Here is a 17,358-nt window from a genome sequence, read left to right as displayed (position 1 = left end):
GCTCCGTGCATGGGTGGGGCGGTGGAGCGGGCTGGATGGGGAGCTCCGTGCATGGGAAGGTGGGGTGGAGCGGGCTGGATGGGGAGCTCCGTGCATGGGAAGGTGGGGTGGAGCGGGCTGGATGGGGAGCTCCGTGCATGGGAAGGTGGGGTGGAGCGGGCTGGATGGGGAGCTCCTTGCTTGGGCGGGGTGGAACGGGTTGGATGGGGAGCTCCCTGCATGGGAGGGTGGGGTGGAGCGGGCCGGATGGGGAGCTCCGTGCATGGGCGGGTGGAGCGGGCCGGAGGGGGAGCCCCGTGCATGGGCTGGGTGGAATGGACAGGGCCGGATGGGGAGCTCCGTGCATGGGCGGGGTGGAGCGGGCTGGATGGGGAGCTCCCTGCTTGGGCGGGGTGGAGCGGGCTGGATGGGGAGCTCCGTGCATGGGAAGGTGGGGTGGAGCGGGCTGGATGGGGAGCTCCGTGCATGGGCGGGGTGGAGCGGGCTGGATGGGGAGCTCCGTGCATGGGAAGGTGGGGTGGAGCGGGCTGGATGGGGAGCTCCGTGCATGGGAAGGTGGGGTGGAGCGGGCTGGATGGGGAGCTCTCTGCTGGGGCGGGGTGGAGCGGGCTGGATGGGGAGCTCTGTGCATGGGCGGGGTGGAGCGGGTTGGATGGGGAGCTCTCTGCTTGGGCGGGGTGGAGCGGGTTGGATGGGGAGCTCCCTGCATGGGAGGGGTGGAGCGGGTTGGATGGGGAGCTCCCTGCTTGGGCGGGGTGGAACGGGTTGGATGGGGAGCTCTGTGCATGGGAAGGTGGGGTGGAGTGGGCTGGATGGGGAGTTCCGTGCATGGGAGGGTGGAATGGACAGGGACGGATGGGGAGCTCCGTGCATGGGGTGGGGTGGAGCGGGCTGGATGGGGAGCTCCCTGCATGGGAAGGTGGAGTGGACAGGGCTGGATGGGGAGCTCCGTGCATGGGAGGGGTGGAGCGGGTTGGATGGGGAGCTCCGGGCATGGGAGGGTGGAGTGGCCTGGATGGGGAGCTCTGTGCATGGGAAGGGTGGAGCGGGCTGGATGGGGAGCTCCGTGCATGGGTGGGGTGGAGCGGGCTGGATGGAGAGCTCCGTGCATGGGAAGAGTGGAGCGGGCTGGATGGAGAGCTCGGGGCCTGAGGCGGAGAAGGTGAAGAGGGTTGGATGGGGAGCTCCGTGCATGGAGGGGGGGTGGAGCGGGCTGGATGGGGAGCTCCGGGCCTGGGGCAGAGGAGGTGAAGAGGTCTGGATGGGAAGCTCAGGGCCTGGGGCGGAAGAGGTGGAGCGGGCTGGAGAGGAGGTGGAGCTAGTATAACTTATGTCACTCAGAGCTGTGGAAAAAAACCCACCCCTCTAAGTGACTTATGTTACACCAAGAAAAGCATCAACATGGACCGTGCTATACTGCCGCTTGTAAGCTCTCTAGTGGAAACATGCTTCATACCGAGTTAACCCCCAGTACAGACTGTTATGTTGGTGAGTCTATTCTTCTGTCGACATAGCTGCCATAAGGAAAGTGTGGGTTTGGGTGGTATCCACAAAGGGATCTCCCCTTTAAGAAATGCTACACGGTATGTAAAGTGATGGAAGCTCTCTGCTGAGGTCAGAGGAGCCAATTTTCTAGACTTCAGGCTCCATGGTATTGCTGCCCAAATCTGTCTTGTGAAGCAGTGTCCCTCTAGAAAGCAAAGTGACTGGCAATGCCCCATTGACCTATATTTCTCACTTTAAACATAGCATTTTGCTATACCCCACTACTTGCTTAAGTCCTGGGGGCAGTCTTCTGCTCCCATTTTATGGTCTCTGTCACTTCCTCTCCATTATTAATGATGAAGAGTACTCCAGCTTTTCCACCTTGATGTACTGGTTCCAGTTCTGTACTCTTGGTATTTAATTGTTTTCTGATCCTAACCAATTATTCTACTTTGTTTAGTTGCTTATTTTGGGATTCCCCCCCCACCCCACCCTGTAAGAAGACTGAGAGCTATCTTCTGTCCTGCAGCAGGTGTGGTAACATGAGTCTCCCTCTCAGCCTTCTCCTGAATCTGTAACAGGACTGTTTGTGGTCAGAGGGAGTCTCTCTCTCTCTCTCTCTCTCTCTCTAGTCCTTGCCACCAGCAATATCCTGCCATTATCAATGTTTTTTTACTAATAGAGTGGGAGATCAAGTCATAAAAACACGTATCACTAACAGGGCTGCACATTACCAAAGTGCTGTGCAAACATCAGCTAATTAGGCTCTCCACCTTTGGAGATCAAAGTTTTCTCTGAGGTGTCAGCTGAAGGACATTCTGTTTAACAATAATTTTGCTTATGCTGCTATGTTATATTTTCCATATACCTCGCCCTTTTTTTAAAAAAAAAGATATCAGTAGTGATACAAGCAGTACCTTTCAAGTTTAGGGTTTTGTCTGCCAAATCCTGAATTTGAAGTAATTAAGAATCCAGAGGCAAGTTAGAGAATAATTCAGTGTAATAAGAACCTAACAAGCCAGAGAACTGCCTACCTCCCGAGGCTCACCCAGCAAGGTATCAAATGTCAACACTCAGCCAATGAAACCTTAAGAAGCATTACATCATCGGAACAAACTCTTTGGCTGATCCCAACCTTGGCTTCAGCAGCTCTTTCAGACTTCTGTGGACTGTACCTAAGTTTCTTCTGCATACAAGGCTCATAGCTCACATTCATTATATTAATGACTCCTGTCCACCCCTCTGAACTAAGTTTAAACTTGGTAGCATTTGAAGGATATAAATGCTTCTCTTGGACAAGAGGCGTATTCTTAAAGAGCTCCATCCCCAATATCTCTCTTTAAATCAGATATCCTGATTTCCTCAGCTCATCCATGATCCTGAACTCTGTCCTCCTTCATATCTTCCCTCTCTGCAAATCAGCCTGTCACCACTTATGCAATTTTCCCCATGTCCTATCCAACTGTGATTTCATTCACATCCCTGTCCAAGCCTTCATCTTCTTCTCCAGTAACTATTGCAGCTCCTTTATATCTGGCCTTCAAATCCCACCTGTGCAGAACACATTCTTCACTTTGCCCCCTACACCGTGCAAAAGTCAAGTCAGGAGAAGGCCACAGCAGGAGCTGGACAGAAAACAGGCCCCAGGGTGAGATAGGAAGAAAACCTCCTTTTCCATAAAATAATAACCCAAGGGATCAGAAAAATTTCAATACCCCCATCAAAGTATGGAGTTGGGACAGTTCCAGAGAGAGAAAATAACTCCTTTATCCTATAGTCAACTTCCAGGCCCTTCTTAGGGAGACATGTGGAATCTCATTTAGCAGGTTGCAAGCAGTTTTTACAGTCCCAACTAATTCCTGCAAATTATCCATTTATCTGGCACCAACCTCCCCCCATCTCTTCCAGCAAGTTTCCCATTGCAAGAGCTGTTGACTTGGTAGCACCTACCATCAAGAAAAAACAGCTTCCTTTCTGCCTATTCTTTTAATATTCAGAGAGCACCAACAGAGTGCATGTAATCACACCTGGGAGAGTAGTTGCACCACACCATCATGAATGGGAAGGGAAGTGGTCTGCAAGGCAGCTGTGGGCCATGCCAGAAAAGTTTGAGAATTACAGTACCCTATTTAATTTGATACTAATGATTTGTTTTACCCTTCCCCATGATTTTTCATTGTCAATGAACTGTAGGATGTTGTACTGAAAACACAGAACCAAGTTATAGATGGCCGGATATTTTGGCCCATGGATAGGGAAGGGCCAAGACTTTTGGTATCAGGAAGGTGTAGGAGGCATTTTGGGTTTGTGGAATAAGCTGGATGTTAAAGTGCTCAGCAGTGAAATACTATACAATGTTGATACTGAAATTTGCATATTCAGCTTTCAAAGTTAATAGAGGCGATTGGGGCAGTTCATGCTACTCAGAGCTATTGACAATGGCTGTTTTCAGATTCAAGGGCTTGTCTACATGGGAAGCTTACACCGGTATAAACTAAGGCCAGGTCTACACTCATAGTGTTTAGCCAGTATAATTGTGATTGGAAGTGTGAAAAACATCACACACACCCAAACCAGCATAGCTCAGCCAGCAAACCCCCCTATGTAAAGGCAACTTATACCAGCAAAAGAGTCCTTTTGTCAGTATAATTTATGTCATTTGGGGATGTGGTTTAACTAGACCAGCAAATATAAGCTGTTTCTCCACTAGAAAAGCCATTGTAGTGTAGACTACCCAGACACTACATATTTCTGCGGGCAAAGCTTTGTCAGTTAGGGGAGTGAAGAGGTGTGATCTGTGACTGACATAGCTGAGCCAGAAGTAGTCCCTAGTGTGGATGCAATTATACCAGCAAAGCAGCATTTTTACTAGTTGTGTTGCTGTATGATTGATATATGACCATTTATATCATTGGATTTGCCACTGTTAGACAGTTGCAATGTATTTCGTACAAAGTGTGTCATGTAAGGTATCAATGGAAAAGTTGTTTGGCTAAATAAGATTATCCTGTTTTAAATCCGTGTATCCTCACTGTATCTGAAGTTATTTACATCCAGTCTAGCCAGCCCATTCAAGCTGGATGTCCCATTAAGGACACTTCACTCTAACAATGGGCCATGGAAGAAATTCATTCCACCCAGATAGCTCTTCCTATGGACGCCTCAGCATGGATATGGGTAATGGCTGCCCCCCTGTGAGTCATCAAGCCATGGCGGACATGTGATATGCTTGTGTGACCCTGGACTCCATCTTGTGCCAGTAACTTTCCACAAACTAGGCTGTGAGCTTTGTATGAAACAGTAAATTTCCAGGTACATGACTCCATCTTGCCTCTCTACTGCCCTGATTTTCTGGACTGTGGATTTACAGCTAAAAGGAGCATATTGAACTGTGGACTGAGGACCTTCCAGTCTTTCGGAAGGTACCAGAGAGACTTTACAAGCCAGTAGTCTATAACATCACTGCTACAAACCTGATATAAGGACATTGCAATTATTGTATGTATATGATCTATTAATTCTCTTCTTTCTTTTCTTTTATTAATAAACCTTTAGATTTTAGTTACTAAAGGATTGGCATCAGTGTGATTATTGGGTAAGATCTGAGTTAGACATTGATCCGGCCCAGTGGCTGATATCTTGAGATTGGAAGGATCCTATATGTGATGAAATTGGTTTTCAGTAACCACTCATCATAGAGTCCAGTGTCTGGGTGGGAAAACAAAGGCTGGAATGCCTAAGGAGACTGCATTTTTTTACTTCTTGTTAACCAGTGTGGTGAGACAGAAGTTTATTTTTGCTACTGGCTTGGTATAATCTAATGATAGACTAACCACATGACTGGGATGAGTCTGCCCTATTTTTCAGCAGTTTGTCCTGAATCTGGCATTCTCAGCTGTGACCCACTGAGGCATGGTGACACTGATACAGCTTGTTTCGCTCATGGGGGTCGATTCACTATACTAGTACAAACCACAGCTTTGCTGGCGTGTTTGCATCCAAACTTGGAGCACTTTGCCAGTATAGTACACTGGTATTCCTAAAAGGTGTAGTAGTGTAGATATGGCCTAAGGTGTCCATTTTAACCAGTATAGGGATATAACCTCCTTTATGGACACTCTCATTCAAGTATAAGAGGACCTTTTTCAGTTTATCTTATGTCACTTGGGGGAGAGAGGGGAGTTAAGCTAAACTGAAAAAAAAAGCCATGCTGGAATAAGATTGTTTGTACAGTGGTCTATACTGGTTTAACTATAATGATATAAGTGGTAAAATTTTCCTGTGTAGACAAGCCCCCAGGAAGACAGCACTGCATTGATTTGTGCTTTATTCACATTTACAAACAAAAGAGCTAGGAACTTCAGATTTGGGTGGTTTTGTTAGTGAAATGGTTGAGCACAGTTCTGAGACTAAGGGTGGGTTCTGTGGCAAATTGATCAGCTACAAAATTGTGGCGTACATTGGGTCCTGTTGATATCATGTTCTTAACAGGACAAAGACTAAACAAACGATAGTTGTGTTGCACAGCTCTCTTTCAGCTGGGCTGGCAGTTTGAAGAGACTGTAGTAGTTTTCTTTCCCTGACAGGGCAGGTGGCTGTGTGGGGGAAGTTAAGGCTCTCAGTGAGCCTGTAACAGTTGGGCTGGGGTTGTGAAGGATTCTGCAGGCCTCCTCAGTGTCTGGAGCTGAGGCTGTGAAGTTTTCTGGCTGGGAGCTCTCAGGAGGCAATAGTACTCTAGCTAATTGGATCAAAATTAGATGAGGAAAGAAAGGAATGAGATAATCCAAAAGAAGAACTGAATTTAGCAAGAGGTTTTGAATTCCAAATGTATGGGGGCCTGGGAGTCCTTCCATGGAAACATTTTTAAATGTTGAATCAGTCTGAAAGTATTTTAAGTAAGAAGAAACATGACACCCTTGCCTCTTTTCTCTTACAATGCTTTCAAACTTGGGGTCTTTTCTGTTTTGAATTTGGTTTTTCTACCTTGGATTAGGTGATTTAGGTCTTCCCAATTATACATGCTCAGTTCAGAGCCTGAATTGGCTCTTCTGGGGGTAGCTACTCTTGCCTTTAACTGATAAGAGATGCTGATTTTAGCAGAATGGTTTCTCAATCTTATCTTCCCTTTTTGTCTGTTTCCTCTTCTCCAGTTCTTCTGCTATCGTCTCTGTTTGTTTCTCCTTTTATGATGTTCTCTCCCCAACTCCAGTGTCTTTCCACTTACCCTTTAAAATGCTTGGATATCCTGACATGAAAGATTGTATGAGTGCTAAGCACACTGTTTTGGGCCAAATTCATCCCTGATGTTACTCCACTGAAGTAATTTGATATATGAATGTGTGTGTTTGTGTATACACATGTGTAAAATAGGGCAGACTCACCCCAATCTTGTGGTTAGTCTATCATTAGATTATACCAGGCCAGTAGCAAAAATAAACTGTCTCACCACACTAGTTAACAAGAAGTAAAAAAAAAAATGCAGTCTCCTTAGGCATTCCAGCCTTTGTCTCCCCACCCAGACACTGGACACTATGATGAATGGTTACTCAAAACCAATTTCATCACATATAGGATTCTTCCAATCTCAAGAGATCAGCCACTTAGCCAGGTCAATATATAACTCAGCTCTTACTTATAGTCACACTGCTGCTAATCTTCAGTAAGCAACAAACTAATAAGAAAAGAAAAGATGTTTTAGTCTTGTCCTGAAAGATGGTAAAGACATAATCTGTAGAATGAGGGGAGAGCATTCCAGAGGAGAGCTGCAGGCCCTCAAAAAAGAAGGCCTGGAATTCCATCCTATCTATATACATACCTAGGGACAGTCAACTTCACCTACCTGTTTCTTGTCAGGACCACAGTACAATATTGTGACAGCTATGTAGGAAACAAATAGCAAGCTGATAATAAAGGAAACCATTTCTATTTGCACCTATCCTGATAGTCTCTAATGCTTGGGAAGTCAGTGGAAGTTAACTGAACTGTATTTTTACAGATTGTTCTCCAGGGAAATAGGGACTCCTTAAGCTAGAAATTTCAGCCTTCACCCTGAAATCCCTCTAGTCTAGATTATGTGTGTAAACCTGTTCACATTATTTGAGCATGTTTTCTTGGTTGCTTGCAATTGTGCATGTTACTCGTTCATTTTTTAGTAGGGAATGATCTCAAAATACCCTTGTGTCTGCTTATATTTAAAAGGTAAGGGAATTAACTGGAACGTTTCCCGTTTTCCAGATGTAATATTTTCCATAAATACGGGGTGAACTGTGGGATAATATCATGTGAACATTTTGAGTCACACAGTAATATCCTGCAGTTTGTAGAAACCTGGATTTTTTCCAAAAATAAATTTGTAGTCTTTCTTACAGGGATACTGAATAACAAGAAAACAGAGTCATAGCGCTAGCCACACTTACCAAGACATGATATTGGGTCAATTTTATACCTGCTGTAATTCTATTGGCTTCAATAAAGTTGCACACAACTGAATCTGACCTATTAAGATGATGTGCTATTGGTCCAGTAGCTAGTATCTTTCTCTTAATCACTTGGCTAAATTGAACCATAAAGTTTTTAAGTAACAATTAAGTTCAACCTTGGATAAATAGTAAAGGACAGTGTGATGTATGCCATCACAAGAGAAGCCTGGGGCAGGAATTGTGACCTAGAGAGTCACAACTTCTCCTTTGACCCTCTCTTCCTCCAAAGGAAGTAGTTTACTGCAGCCATGAAAAGGGTGCAGGTTACTTCCTCCCTTGTACTAGGTCAGCTCTGTTGGATACTCTACTCGACCCACCTGCTTGGTGGGGCAGTGTCGCTGCCATGTTTGATACTCCCTCCCACTGGCCAATACTCTTTCTTTGCTTTATTCAGATACCTCCTAAAAACCCACTTCTACAGCATCACCTACTAAAGATGAACTTGTTCTATGATGGAAAAAAGTATACCACCAAGATGCATGTCCAATCTGCCGAATCTGAATAACCTCATAATCATATCTGTGGTGCCATGTCCTTCTTCCACACTCCCCTTTCCTCTATTTGTTTTATGAAGTTAATCATTTAGAGCCAGATGGTGACCTGCCATGCATGTCCTCAATGCCCTTTGATTCCCGTGCACTGGCGGGTAGTAGCTCAGGTGGCGACAGTAGTCTTCATATGGCCACAACATTCATCCCCTCACCATCCATAATGTGAGTGGGAAGGAGCAGAGCTTCAGCTCCATCCACAACCTGCTGATCAGCACAGCTGCATAGTCATGCCAGGGGACATATGCTGTGCCAGGTGTAGTGTTGACGCAGAGTATACTCCCCAAAGCAGGGGAGAGAGAACCAGCAGAGGGAATCTTTGAGTCACAATTTGTTTCCCAGTCTGCTTTTGCGGCAGTGCTACAACTTCTTTCTTTGATTCCTGTCCACCAGCTCAGCAGCGACAGTGGGGCCAAGTGAAGTCTTTGGACCACTTTCTGTCTTGTACCAGCTTCAGAGCCTTGTTCATCTTTAAACCTTTTTGTTCTGTGTCCTTCTTCACCATGTCTACTCAGTGCATCCTCAGTATCCTTTTGGGGTACATGTTGTCAGTCTCCTCTCCCTCCTTCCCTCCGTGAAAGCAACGGCAGACAATCGTTTCATGCCTTTTTTCCTGGGTTACCTGTGCAGATGCCATAGCATGGCAAGGATGGAGCCCTGTAGTGTAGTTGGGAATCCCACCTTGGGGGGGTATTTGGTCCAGGGTGATGAAAAAGTCCTGGCTGCCGGGGAGAACGGATTCACCGCTTGCCTGCTGTGCATTCTCCTCCTCCTCTTCCTCATCCACAAAATCCTCCCTGTTGCGTGAGACTCCCCCCCCTTGCAGGTATCCACGGACAGTGGTGGGGTAGTGATAGGGTCACCCCCTAGAATGCCATGCAGCTAATCATAGAAGCGGCATGTATGGGGCTCTGACCCAGAGCGACCATTTGCCTCCTTTGTCTTTTGGTAGGCTCCTAAACTTTCACGCGGCACTGCTGTGTGTCCCTGTTGTAGCCCCTGTCCACCATGCCTTGTGCGATTTTAGCATATATATTAGCATTTCTTCTTTTTGATCGAAGTTTGGCTTGCACAGATTCTTCTCCGATCCAGTGTCTCCCTTTCGGTCCATGCTGGAGCTCATTTGTGATTCTGGAGGGACTGTGTGGTCACCTGTGCTGCTGAGCTGGCTACGCTGACCAAACAGGAAATTAAATTCAAAATTTCCTGGGGCTTTTCCTGTGTACCTGGCTAGTGCGTCGGAGTTCAAAGTGCTGTCCAGAGCAGTCACACTGGAGCACTCTAGAATAGCTCCCGGAGGCCATTATGGTCGAATTGCATCTGCACTTCCCCAGATTTGAGCCAGCGAGGTTGATTTTAGCACTACTCCCCTCGCCGGGGAGGAGTACAGAAGTCGATGTTAAGAGCCCTTTAGGTCGACAGAACAGGGTTGGTTGTGTAGATGCATTCATTTTAAAATCAACCTAACACAGCTATATTCGACCTAACCCTGTAGTGTAGACCAGGGCTAAAGTTATTCTCTGTCCTCCCATACAACATCACTCATCTCGTTTCACCTCTTGGTGCTACCATCAATACTTCTACTAGTACCAAATTGAACAAATGTGGTGATATCATGCATCCTTGTCTCACTTCTGTGGTCATCCATCGGCTTCTTGTCTGCTCTCACCAACTTGTGGTAGCCGTTCTCTATCAGCTTAATCAGTTGGTTGGGGATGCCAGATATTTTCAAGACATTCCACAACCCTTTATGCCAAATGCTATCACAAACCAGGTTGACGTCTACAAAGTTATTGTAACAGGTTTGGTAGTGTTCTATGTACTTCTCTAATATGTCTTATCACAAATATCTGATCTATTGTACTTCCATCCTGTTCCTCTGCAAGCACCACTTCCATGTACCTCTTCATTTTCCTGGCACAACATGTTACCCCAAACATAGGGCTCATAGCAAAGCTGTGCTTGAGCCCTTAAACTGTAACCTCATAGCACCTGGACCCTTCTTTATCTGTTACCTGTGAAGTGCCTAGCCCACTTGTAGCAGCTATAAAATAACAATAACTTTCAGAATGCAAGATCTAGGCCTAAAGCTGGACCAGGAGAAGGCCAGCGGAGGGACAAAGATAAGCAATCAAATAAGGTCACAAAGTCATCAAAAAGAGGTAAAGTATTTACACCACGGGAAATGAAAGCTAAGATTTTTTTTTTCATGGGTGCCTAAAATTAAGCTCTTAAATCTGTATTCAGGTACTTTAAAGTGCTGAGCACCCATTTGAAGTTCATTACAGCTGCTGGGTGTTCAGCACCTCAGAAAAATAAGGCTGCTGATTTAGGGTTAAATTGTCAAAAGGACCTAGTGATTCAGTGCCTTAACTTTAGCACGTCCAATTTGAGACATTTTACAATGACTTTGTACTCAACTCGCACACAGTCTATAAAGAGTGTAAATGAAGCAAAAATCAAGGAAAGAAGTGGAAACAGCCTGGCAAAAACTCTCACTAGAACTGCTTCTAACTGTATCCACCTTCAATGAATAAAAATTCCTTTTTCAACGCCCATGGCTCCTCCACGTGAAACATTTCTTCACTGTGTGCTTAGCATTGATGCAGCATTTTAAATTTCAAATAACTTGTCAGCAGTCAGCCAGGTTCTGATCTTATTTACACAAGTAAATATGGACTTCAGCAGTCACAACTGGTGTAGCTGAGATCAGAAGGGTTTTGAAGCCTTAAGAGAGTTAAGCGCCCAAATCTCATTCAATGTGAGTTGGGCACCTTAATTCTCTTGTTTGAATCCCATCCTTGAAGTATTAGGTTACCTTGTCAATTCCCCTTGCTGAAGCAGGATTGTCCCCTGGAATATATTTTCTAGTGCTTTGCCTATTTTTAAATATAACTGAAATGCATCATGGACTGGGACTGTAAGCATGAAGCATGAACTCCTGGGTTCTAATTCTTGGTTTGCCATAAACTTGCTTAGTGGACTTAGCCAAGCCCCTTAGCCCAATTGTGCCTGTATAAAACTGGAATAACAATGCTTATCTCACAGGCATGTCTCATAGATTAGTTAGTTAAATGTTTGTCCAGCTCTTTGTATATGTTAAGTGCTATGAATTATTGTTATTAAACAACTTAGGTGATTGGGCTTCCATCACTCTCTGAGAGAGGGTATTTCGTAGTCTAACAGATCTCACTGTCAGGTGGGTTTTCCTGATATTTGGTGTAAATTTTCCTGACATTTTTATAGCATTTTTCAGCCAAACAACCCAAAGCATTCTATAAACTTCACAAACTAGGGAGTGAAATGAAAAGAAAACATGCTGCTTTGGCCATCATTCCAGGTTGTGTGGAAGGGGTATGGAGGGGACATGGTATCACTTTTCCGCCACCATCCCCTGCCACCTCCTTTCATGGAAGCCCCTCCATGCATATTCTGTGTATTTGGCACTCTCTTTTATTTGATAAGGGAGAGGAGCAGTGGGGTTGTTTTATGTATATTCTTGCTCTGCTTTGTCAAAAATCCCATGAGGGAGACTTTTGACCCAGGAATCAGTGCTGTCTTTAGAGCAAAGTCCTGATATCTGTGGTTCATGGGTCTTGTACAGTGAAGCATCCCCCAATGGGATGATTCAGTGGAAGTTCAAGGATATTGATTCAGTTCTGAGTCAGAAAGTGACTTCTCGGAGGCAGGACTATCTTTTACTGAATCACCAAAACCATTTCCAGCAGTCCCTCATGCAAACCTCTTCTCATATCCTTTACTCGACATGACAGAGGAGTACTCGCTGGACTCATGATTTTTAATCCTGGCAAGCCTGGCTCATTCCTTCCTCATTCTGAGGTAGATACAGTGAGTTCCATGCTGCATGTGAGCCTTTCAGAAAAGACCTTAAAACTGAAGTCCTGTCAGATTTGCAAGGAAGTTCTTAAGTGGAGAGGGTTGCCCTGTTTTTATGGTCAAAATCTCCCTTAATCCCCACTTCTGTGCTGCACTTAGAGATTAGCTGCATTTTAGTGGCATAGGGAATGATTCCAGTATGTATTTCAAGACTAATTCTCCCTTGCTTTGCCCTGTGAGCTTCAAAAGAAGAGAGACCTTTGTACCCTGGCATATTCCATAGGTGATTCCTCCATATGTGGAATTATTGCATGTTCCCCCTCTGTTCAACTGTGCAATGATTTCATCCTCTCATACAGTATCATTGCCCGTTGTAGCCTGCAAATTCCATCTTTGGCTAATAAGAGGCTTTGTCTCTTGATCTGTACGTTTTGGTTGAAACCCAGATTTCTTTGTTTTTGTATTCACATTTTTCACAAGCTTAAAAAAAAATGTGGGGTCAAAATAATCACCTGAACATCTCGCATTATTTCGACCACCCAGGAACTGAAGTACCATGGTAATACCAGTTCTCATGTTATTTTGGCCCCATGAAAGACTCCCTGAGGAATTAAAAATGCCTCTGAACAATACAAAGGTAAATACTAGAATTCACATGCACATTTACTATTTTCTAACCTCCTGTATAGGTCTAACGGTTATTAGAGGAATTGTCAGGCTACAACTATAAATGATACTGTTTCAAAATGAGAGATGATTCTACACTCAATTGTGTCTGATGCAGCAATAATATTATCTTACAATTGTGCATTTCCTGACAAAAATGCTTTACGTTGCGAGGACGCCAGAGTGATGAGCACTAGATCAAAAGCTAAAATACAGACAGATGGCAGATTATAGGCCTGATTCTTTACAGACTTGCACCTCGTGTAATTAGCTGCATGTGCCAGGTGAGCACAAAGTCGTCATAAAATAACTCCCCAAGGTACCCACCCTATCGAGCATCAGACCTTCTCTGCTAGATTGTTTTTAAAAGGGGGGGTGGAGAATAGAAAAATGTTTATTGGTTTTATATATTTTTTAATTGAGGGGGGAAGAGGGGGTTTATTAATTTTTTGTGCTCTGCTTTAAGCCCCAGGCTGGTGCTGGGCAGAGCAAAGACCAGTCAATTACCTCTTTGGCTGCTCTTGTACCTGTCCTGAATGGGCAATTAGGGTACCAGGCAAAGATGAGATCAGCTGAATACCTCCTCACCTGCTCTGGAACCTGTCTTGAATGGGAGTGGAGGCACTAGGCAAAGTTGCTCTTGGCAGCAAGTTGAAGCCAGTACTCTGAACTGTCAGAGGTAGACAGGCATGTCTGAAGGGCCAACAGAATTAACACAGCTGCAGCTCCTGTACTTCCTTTCTGTCCTAGCACCAATAACTGTTCAAAACAAACTGTTTTAGCCAGATTCTTTTACTAGACTTGTCTGGAGCTAGTGCAGTTACAAGGCATGTGGAATGCTTGTGACACATTCGGAGCACTTTTGTGAACACACAGAGGGATACACGTGGGACTACAAAGTGTTACCGCCACCATTTTAAGTGCTTGAATGAGTTTTGCAAAGGCCAAAAGTCTCTAGCACAGAAAGGCCTTCAGTGGGTGTAATAGTGACCTGTAAGATTAATTTACCAATTTCAATGCTAATTAGATGTTGTCCCAAAACTTGTCAAACCAGTCCTACTCAGAACCTAGCATCAAGTTTAAGGTTTTGTCTTCACACAAAAATTCTGCCACTTTTATATTTTATATTATACCAGAAAAGTTAAAGTGGTTCAGCCCCCTAGCATGGACTGAGTCATATTGGTATAAGGCACCTTATACCACCACAGCTATTTCTATAGGAGAAGGGGAGTAATCTAAGTAAGGCATCTTTGTACCAGTTGAACTGCATCCACACATGGGGCCATGCCAGTATAACTATATTAGTAAAAGACCACACCCCTAACTGAAATGGTTGTACCAGTTCCCAAAGACCAGGCCTTAAAATCTCAGACAATGGCCATCCAGGGACACATGGGTCATTAAAAAAATGATGATGAATCCAGAACAGAGGGGAAGAATACAGTTTGACCATGTCTGAGATTCAAAGACTGCATTTGAAATGGCCCATATGTGAATGAATGGTATCTGTGAAAATTGGACCATCCTACTGCCTATGTAATTGCCTAATTCTCATTTACACTAAGGGTCATTTACATCACTCTGGAACTTTAAAGGGGCTTTAATAATTTATACTTGCTTTAGGGCTACCTTGCAGTGTCATAGATCATTGAATCTCAGGGTTGGAAGGGACCTCAGGAGGTCATCTAGTCCAACCCCCTGCTCAAAACAGGACCAATCCCCAGACACACTTTTACCCCAGTTCCCTAAATGCCCCCCCCGGACTGAACTCACAACCCTGGGTTTAGTAGGCCAATGCTCAAACCACTGAGCTATCCCTCCCCACAGATGTTGTCAGGCTAGTGTAAATAGGCTTTTATGTAAATGAGAATCAGGCCTATAGTTTCCATCAGCAAGGGATACAGTTTAACACTACATCAAGTTGCCTTTTTGCATATTCACAAAATCTACAAAGGGAGTGTGGGTATAGCTCACCCAAGCTCTGGGCAAAGGCAGGACATTCTTTCCAGGAGAGTGAAAGTCACCTGTCTGCGATATTAAAAAACAAGGTTACTTTCTGCCCTGGTTGGCATGTTGTTATAGACTGTAATGTAACTAAGCAGGACATGCTAGTTCACATGCTTTTTTTGTGGGGAGAAAATAGTCCATTTAAAGATTCGCCGGCATGTTCTGACTGCTTTGTGCTGCTCCAGTTACACAAAGCAACCATAAACCTGGAGTAACTGGCCAGTTAAACCAGGATACATCTGCTTTGCATCAATGGAGCAGTGCAAAGCAACTGGGATCGGTGAATCTGGCCTCTAATCTATCATTTATGGCAGGGTTTATCTGTAGCCCAACTTGATCTTCAAAGGCCATGTCTACACTAGGAGTGCTTTGCTGTATAACTATATTGGCATTCTGTACCAGCAACGTGCTCCTAGTGAGAATGCAGCTTATACAGGAAAAGCTCCCAGTATAGCTTATTCCACCAGCAACCACCCCATCTCATCCCCCAAACAAAACGAGCTATACCAGTAAAAGCAGAGCTTTGCCAATGTAACTGATTACTCTAGGGGCTTCTGCTGGCACAGTTAGAGATTACAGCTCCTCACACCCCTGCCTGACAGAGCTATGCCAGCAGATGTCTGTAAAATAGACATGCCAAAGTCTAATAATTTGTTTAAAAGATCATGTGATTTCCATAAGTAATGGATTTAGAGGGAAAGCAGTGACTAATGCTTTCAAAGAAAGTATGACTTCTCTGTGCCATAGGTGAGCTGAGTGACAGCTGGGTTTCTGGTCATGAGTTAAAAGAAGGCTGCGCTGAAATGCCACAGGGGGATTTGCAAGTACAACGTGTGCAAAGAGGGACAAATGCACAGGAAGTAACCAGTGAAACTCTTATGTAATCAAATTAAAAAGGGAAACAGGAAGATCCAGTTGGAAAAGGAACTTTGGAAAAAGGAAATCCGTGCAAATTTGCAAAATGACACGTGACCTGTAAGAGAAATGTATCTCAATTTCTCTTTCCAATGTCAAAGTTAAATAACATCCTGAGCATGCTCTGTCTATTATTTCCAAACTTCCAGACCAATTTGGGATTGCAAAACAAAAGTTTTTCAATCCAAGCAAAATGTACATTCCTCCAAGACTGCACACTGTACATGCCAAATCTGAAGTTATAAAACCAAGCTGGTTTTGAGTTATCAGAGTGTAATAAAGCCCCTGAACAATTTTTGTAGGTGAAAAATATTTATTGTTTCCAAAAAAATAATAATTTTCTGAGCTAAAATCAAGCCTGGGAAATTTCAACCCAAAAGGTTCATCTTTGAAAAAGTTATAAGCAAATGAAAGTATCAGTTTAGAATGAAAGTGATATTATGTAGATCAGTATTTCTCCATAGTTCAGGCTGAAATTTGCTCCCCATTAAGTCAGGTTTTCAAATTGTTATCCACCAATTTTCCCAAACAGGAACAGATCTTCTTTAAATTTGACATATTGCATCTCTTTACAGTGTAGAGGTTTCCTGGCAAATATGGTAAAAATCAGACAGCAAGTTTTAAAATTCTAATGGTTTCGCAATGAATTTTTTTTTAAGATGTCCTAATGCTTTTTGGCTAATCAGATCTCAATAATGGCTTGGCCTAGACAGCCCATATTTGTTTTTCTGGTCTTGCTGAGGATATGGACTTTTTCATATCTTGAGGGGGGAGACTGGGCAGCAATTGAAAGGAGATAAAAGTTGTTTTTGTAGCAATAAATAAAGCCAAGTCCGTCAGTCTGTTTCAGTGGAGGAGCCCCCGCGGGGGTTTTTTACGCCTTTTTATTATAATGGTTACATAAATTATTTTATTATGCACATGTGCTAACATAATTTAATTACTTTGCCCCCTCCCCTGATTGGTGCTTTATGCATTGCGTGTTTCAGTGGTAAACACCTAGTCAGCGCTTAATTTGTGTGTTTTTTGATTGAGTGTGGGGGGGTGGGAACCACTTCAGCCGCTCTAAATCCGGGGGCGGTTTTCCAACCCCCTTAGTGTTTGAGAAGTGTAAAGTTCCTACCGTTTTTAAGTGTACAAGAGCAAATATAAACTGACCTCACTCCAACTACCAAGCTGAGTCAGAGGTGAACAGCAGACTATGGTAATGTGATGAGGCAGGAACTGGGGTTAGGAGACTACTGGGGGCCCACAGAACCATGAATGGTAGTATGGGTCACATTGTGGGGTAGGACAGTGTTGGAGCATGAGGACAGAGAAAACACATAGAATGAGGGAAAGGAGAAGTGGGTTCAGGTAACCAGGAGAGGTACTTAGGATGTATCTACAGAGGACCTGGGCAGATAGCCTAATTTTTGGTA

This window comes from Mauremys reevesii, linkage group 1, assembly GCF_016161935.1.
Source record: "Mauremys reevesii isolate NIE-2019 linkage group 1, ASM1616193v1, whole genome shotgun sequence".
In the NCBI taxonomy this organism is placed as follows: Eukaryota; Metazoa; Chordata; order Testudines; family Geoemydidae; genus Mauremys; species Mauremys reevesii.
Note: the sequence above shows the minus strand (reverse complement) of the source record.